This window comes from Drosophila ananassae, chromosome XR (assembly GCF_017639315.1).
Source record: "Drosophila ananassae strain 14024-0371.13 chromosome XR, ASM1763931v2, whole genome shotgun sequence".
NCBI classification, from domain to species: Eukaryota; Metazoa; Arthropoda; class Insecta; order Diptera; family Drosophilidae; genus Drosophila; species Drosophila ananassae.
In genome coordinates, this window is record NC_057932.1 from 9,395,492 (window position 1) to 9,402,073 (window position 6,582).

Here is a 6,582-nt window from a genome sequence, read left to right on the forward strand (position 1 = left end):
TTTAATCCGAATGGCATCACCTTCCATTGGTACAGACCTTTCCCTGGTACCGTAACGGCCGTGTATTTCCTGCTCTCTTCCTCCAGTGAGATTTGCCAATAGCCATCCTTAAGTTCGAGGCTGCTGAAAAATGTTGCCTCCCTCAATTGTTCCAATATGAAGTTTATCCTTGGCATAGGGTACGCATCTTTTACTAATTTTGGGTTGATTTGTCGGAAGTCCACGCACATTCTTCACTGACCCGTCTTTTTCCTCACCATGACAATGGGTGAGCTGTAGGCGCTATTGGAAGGCTCGATGCATCCCTTCTCCAGCAGCTCTTCCACTTTTTCATTGATCTCCCCCTGTATTTTGGGGTTTTTTTTGGTAATACCTTTGTTTTATTGGGATGTCGTCCTTCATCGTGATCCTATGCTGGGTTATGTTCGAACAACCCTTCTGGTTTGTGAACGCCGCCAGCTCTTCTTCGATTAACTTTTTGTCCCGCTCGCTCTCCCATTCCTCCGAGGGTCTAGTTATGGCTATGGACAGCCTATCCTCCAGGCATCCGCTCCATCTTTCTCTTCTCGGGATCGTGACTTGGTGGCCTGCGCAGTTGATTGTTGTGCCGAATTCTGCGAGGAAATCCCATCCAAGCACCGCGCTGTCTCCCATGCCTGGCAACACTAACATATTCAAATCCTTTTTCTTGTTGCCAAAGCTTACTGTTGTTAGGAGTACCATTTGAGTCTCTATGTGGCTCCCGTTGGCTAACTTTACTAGTCTCCTTGTTGCATTTCGTTCTCCGGCGATTTCCGGGTTCTTTGCTAGTTCTTCTGAGATGAAGCTAGCCGTTGCCCCGGTGTCCACCATGGCCTTCACTTCTGCTCCTTCGACCTTGATGACTGCCGCTAATTGCTGATCGTCTCCGGTTAATCCTCCAACTAGTTCTGAGAGGCAGCACCTCGCGATCTCCGCCTTCCTCTCTATGGCTGAGATCGCTGCACGTTTCCCGCTCGTTGGCAGCATTCTGTGCTTCTCACCCCTATTGCGCCGCACATCCTGCAGAACAAAATTCAGGGGTTCCTGCACCCACTGGCCCAATGGCCCATGGCTCCGCACCTGTTGCATGCCTGCACTGGGTTTTCTATATGTCCCTGTCTAGTCGTCGCTGCCCACTGCAGGTTCGGCTGCCTTTAACTTTGGCTTTGCTGCCCATCGTTGACTCGGCTGCTATTGCCTTGGGACTGTCCATTGCTGGCTCGGCTGCTGTTGCTGTGGCATTTGGCGTTGCTCCTCAGGCTGCCATCTCTGCCCCATCCCTGCCCTGGGGGGCTCTGTTGCTCCGGTGGTTTCTGGTGCGGTTCCTCTTTTGGCCACCCGCCGTCTACCGTGGCGGCTTGCATGTTAAAAACCTTTCTTCCAAGGCCAGCTCCTCGAATTCCTCGCCCAGAGCCATCACCTCCTCGAGCGATGCGCATGCGTATGGCCTCATGAACATTTTCATGCGCGGCATGCAGTTCTCCACTAGCCTTTCAATGACTTCCTTCATGGACTTTCCTAAAGGCCTTATTAGCGTCTGAAGGTCCACCATGTATTCTTTAAACGGTTCTCCTCGTTGCTGTTTCCGCTGCCGAACCTGGTCTGCCAGTTTCTCAAAGTACCCTTTCGGCAGGAAAAAGGCCTTGAAGCTTCTCCTAAGCTCCTTCCATGTGGTGCACTCCTCATTGTTCATTAAGAACCACCTTTGCGCTCTGCCGTGGAGTAGTTCTGGCATCGCCCGCGGGATTGTGTTTATTTCCATCCCGTACGTTTTAGCGGACCATGCTACTCGGTCCACGAACTCGAGAGGATCTCCTGTTCCGTCGAATCAGAACGACCACTCTTGGACTTGTTTCGCCACTTTCGCATAGTCCACCTGTACCGGGACTGACTTCCGCACTTGTGGCTCCATGCTCCTTATGCTTTCCATTTCTGGCACTGCCAGACTTTGAATGAGCTTTTCCGACTCTCTCACCGCTCTCTGCCTTGGCGTGGACCTCTGCGCGTATTTCTCCTCGAATCCACGCGCGACCACCATCACTTCGTCGTCCTTCCTCTCGTCGGCCCACCTTGCAACAAGTGCCCTCATGATCTCAACGGTTCCATCCGCTGGGAAACCGAGCACACTTCACACAACTCCTCTTTGCGAAGCGCGTAAATCCAATTTTTCTTCCCCATCTTGAAGCTGTGTTACTCCTAGACCCTAAAGCAATCACGGAGCTTGGGCGCCAGGTGCAACGAACTGTTTTTGCTAATGTTTGTTCGCTTGTGGTCGTCCTCCCGTCGATCCCCGATCCCCGCTCCGGGTTGGTACCAATACACACGCCCTCCCAAAGCTTGCACCCGGCAGGTCTTGTGGTCTTGGTGCCTGGCGCCAAAACGGCTCATGGTTCCCTTCGTTTGGACTCACGGACTCTGGTTGCGGGGCCTGTGTTGTTGCTGTTGTCTTCTTCGCTGCTCTTCTGCTGCTGCTGCTCGTCTGTCGCCGCCGCTTCCTTGTCGCCGCTGCTCCTCCGACGCTGCTGCTCCCTCGTCGTCGCTGCTGCTCCCTCGCCGTCGCCGCTTGAGTTCCCGAGCTGGCTATCCCTTGGTTCACAGGATCACACCTGGACTTATTGATCAGGAACAGACAAGGCGTACGCTAGGCCGATCCGTCGCTATCGCCAGGATACCTGTCGTGTCCGGGACTAACCTAACCCGACTCGATTTACGCTTGGGCTTCGGTTCCGCCGCGGATCCTTGATCCTGTTCCAACTTGCTCCTGACTTCTACTGTTTGACCCAAGCGAGATGAAAATTTTCTGCCGCCGGACTTACCCACAGGGTCCCTGAACTGATTCGCAGATCCTTCGCACTCGCTTTAAATACCGCACTTGAGACTGTCGGACTTACCCACGGGGGTCCTTCAGCCTATACTCCTAATACTTCCAAGTAAACTTTCCCGCTTGAATGTCAGACTTACCCACGGGGGGTCTTCCACTCAACTCTTCCAGCTTCCCTAGAAGACTCGGCCTCGATTTGCTCCAAGGGCCCTCCTTATATAGTGCCAGAGGCACCCGTTAATCCTTGCAAATCTTCCTGCCGTTAATCCTTCGCTCCTCTTCTTTCTCCGTTAGCTTTCTCCAATTCCCGCCACATTTCTATCGGCGGGCTTTCTTTATTTACCCCCCCTGTTTGCCGCGCTTGGGCCTCCGATCCGTATTGTTATTGTGCAGGTCAATCGTCCAGATATCCCCGCGCTCCCCCCCTTTGGGCAATCTCAAAATGCCTGTGTTTTCCGCATTCTTCTAAACACATCTGCCCAGTCGCGGCCGCTTCGTTCCCCGCCGTCCCCGCTCTCTCCTATAACATTCGAAAGCGGCCGCGGAGGCCCGCCCGGGACCGTTACGTTCCACGATGATTCCTCCTCCTTCTTCTTTCGTGCGCGACCCCAGGCGGACTTTTCGGTGCTAGCAGCGTTTCGGTGCATTCCGGCAGGCATCTTTCGTACCTTGTTGTCACCCACCCCGAGTTGAGAGAGGGAATTTGTTCTCTCAACATAGATTTTGCTCTCAAAAAAGTGGACTTAGAAAATTTTCATCTCGCTTGGGACTTTATGCAAGAAAAATTTATGCGTGGGACTTTTAACTTAGAAAAAATTATTTCATGAACAATTCAATGTATATTTATTGTGTTTTTAGGATGAATAAACGTTATATCATTAAACAAATATTTTCAGTTCTGGCTGTACTAGAAATTGAAACAATACCTTTCGATTGGTATATCACTCATTTAGATCGGTTGCCTACAGAAAATTTTTAATTCTTCGGCTATATATAGAGTTTCCTCGCGAACGCCTAGGCATGCAGGTCGTCACCTCGTGGACTTCCGTCCACAGTGATTTGGACGTCTCAATATCTTTATTTGTAAGAATCTTAAATAATTTGGTTTTCTTTTTAATTTATTTTCAGCTTTTTGTTATTTCTTTTTATATCTTTTCAGTTTTATTTATTAAGATTAATAAATAATAAATATAATTAATAATAAATAAATATGACAAACAACGCATTTCGAATTTAGTAAAAATCAATGGGCATGGTTGGGAAAAACAAAAACAAAAATCAAAAGAAAAGCAAAAAGCAAGGGACATTTTTTTTCAACCAGAATTTCCCTGGGTGAGATTTCACGCCGATCTCCCCTAGCCGGTAAGCTTGCGGATAGGGAAGACCCGCCTTCTTTTTCCGATCGCCAAGCATATTGATACTCGCTCCGCTGGGTGAGAAAAGCGGCCACGCCAATGTAAATCGGAATGATGGTTTTCCGCAGATGGGAGTGCGCCGCGCACTCCATTTCCTACCGCGGGATGCGCGTTTGGCGAGCGCCAGGCACGACTGGGACGCCATGCTGGTTCCTCTTGCCCCCGCTACTGCCCCCGTGATAACGAAGAGTATTTCAGCTCTGAAACGATCACATCGTTACTCAAAAATCAGTATGGCATAGATGTAAATTCACCCCCGCTGCACAGTAGTTCAAACGGACAAATCAAACGCCTACACAGCACCCTAACAGAAATAGCGAGGTGCATCAAAATGGATAAGCAAATTAATGATACAGTGGAGCTAGTTATGCGGGCGACTGTTGAATATAATAAAACATTACATTCGGCCATTAACCAAAAACCCATTGATGTAATCTACTCTGCTTCCGAAAAAGTTAAGGAAGCAATAAAAATGAATATTGAAAAAGCACAGAGGGATAATATTGACAGGTGTAACCGATCAAGACAAAATATAATATTTGAGGTAGGAGAAAGAGTCTACTTAGAGAACAGTATAAGACTAGGCAATAATTTAACCCCGTTATACACGAAAAAACGCGTAGAAGCGGACCTGGGGACAGCGGTCCTCATTGGAGGGACGGTAGTCCACAAGGACAACCTTAAGTAACCTTTTTCTCCAATTTACAACACAAACACACACTTAGAAAATAGCCAATATAGAAGTTACTTTAGGCATTTGAGCAATTTGACAGAGTTTTCAATTATGACGAAACAGCTAGATTGGCCACTTTTTTCCCACAATCGCACATGTGAAAATTGTTAGATGTTGATACTGATCATTTTAGAAATATATTATCCGTACTAAAGGTGCAATTCCTAGAAGCCTAGACTTTTTTGGCACCGCGTTAAAAGTGGTAGCGGGCACACCTGATGCCGCCGACCTCGAAATGTTAAAAGTGTCCAAGTCCCGGTTTATCGAAACAAACAATAGACAAGTAGTTATTAACACCGAAACGCAAAAGCAGATTAACAAACTAACCGATGCTGTCAACGAAATCATTAAGGCAAAAAAGATTAACCTGGTTGACACACCCCATTTATACGAAGTTCTTTTGGCCAGAAATAGAATGCTAATTACAGAGATACAGAATCTGATGCTCTCGGTCACACTTGCAAAATCAAATATCATAAATCCTCCCATTTTTAACCATGAAGATTTGAAGTCTGTTTTAGTTGATCATCCCACAGAGGTCCCCGTTATCAGCCTAATAGAGGCATCTAGTTTTAAAGTCCTTCAGTCCGACAATATTATTCACGTGCTCATTGCATACCCTAAGATAAAATTTAAATGTAAAAAGGTTACCGGCTTCCCCGTTTCTCACCAACACACTGTTCTCCAACTACGGGACAACGTGGTAGCTGAGTGAAACCAAGGAGTCTTAGCGATCACTGATTGCGTGTCGACGATGTACGGAGCATTCTGCAAACTGGCAACCCAGGACACTTGCGCCCGAGGTCTACACGCAAGGGTCACGGCGCATTGCGAAACGCAGGCCAGCCACCTAAGCCCCATAACGCTGGTAGACGATGGTATAATGATAATCAATGAGTGTCCGGCAATAGTCAGCATGGATGACGGCCCCAATATAGAAACAAATGGCACGCATCTAATAACGGCGGCCTCCCCCCTGCTAAACATTATCGGGCATAACCACGTCCTCAGTATGCCAATGCTTCAGAGGATGAACAGCCAAAACCTGGAAACGATCCAAACCCTAAAAGCGAAATAAAGTCGGCTGGATCAACGGACATGTGGATCGCTGTCGGCGTGGGAGTAATCTTTTTGATCAGCACTTTCATTCTACTCCATCTCGTGTGGAGGAGACGACGAGAGGCATGGGAAATGCAACAGGTTGCCGAAACATTCAAGACGACCGAGGACGGTCTTACTCCTAAGGGGGGAGTAGTTAACACTTCTGAGGGATAACAAACAGTCGGTAGAAATCTTGGGTGATTCTTGGATCACCCTAGTCTTTCTAGATGCCGACTCAGCATGCCCGCCTTTGGGGGCCGCGCCTGGATCCCACTGGTTCCCGGTATGGTGAGCTATGCTCATATTGCGATCGTCATCATTTCCCACTGTCACGCGGTCGGCCTGCCGACTAAGCACCCTACTGCTAAGTTCCTCAGTTCTGTTTTATAATCATTTAAATAAAGAGCACTTAGCTCCGTAAACTTAACTCCGGTTATCGCCGTCTTATTATTTGCATCCGCCCACTGAGCTAAAGGCCAGGGGTATAGGGG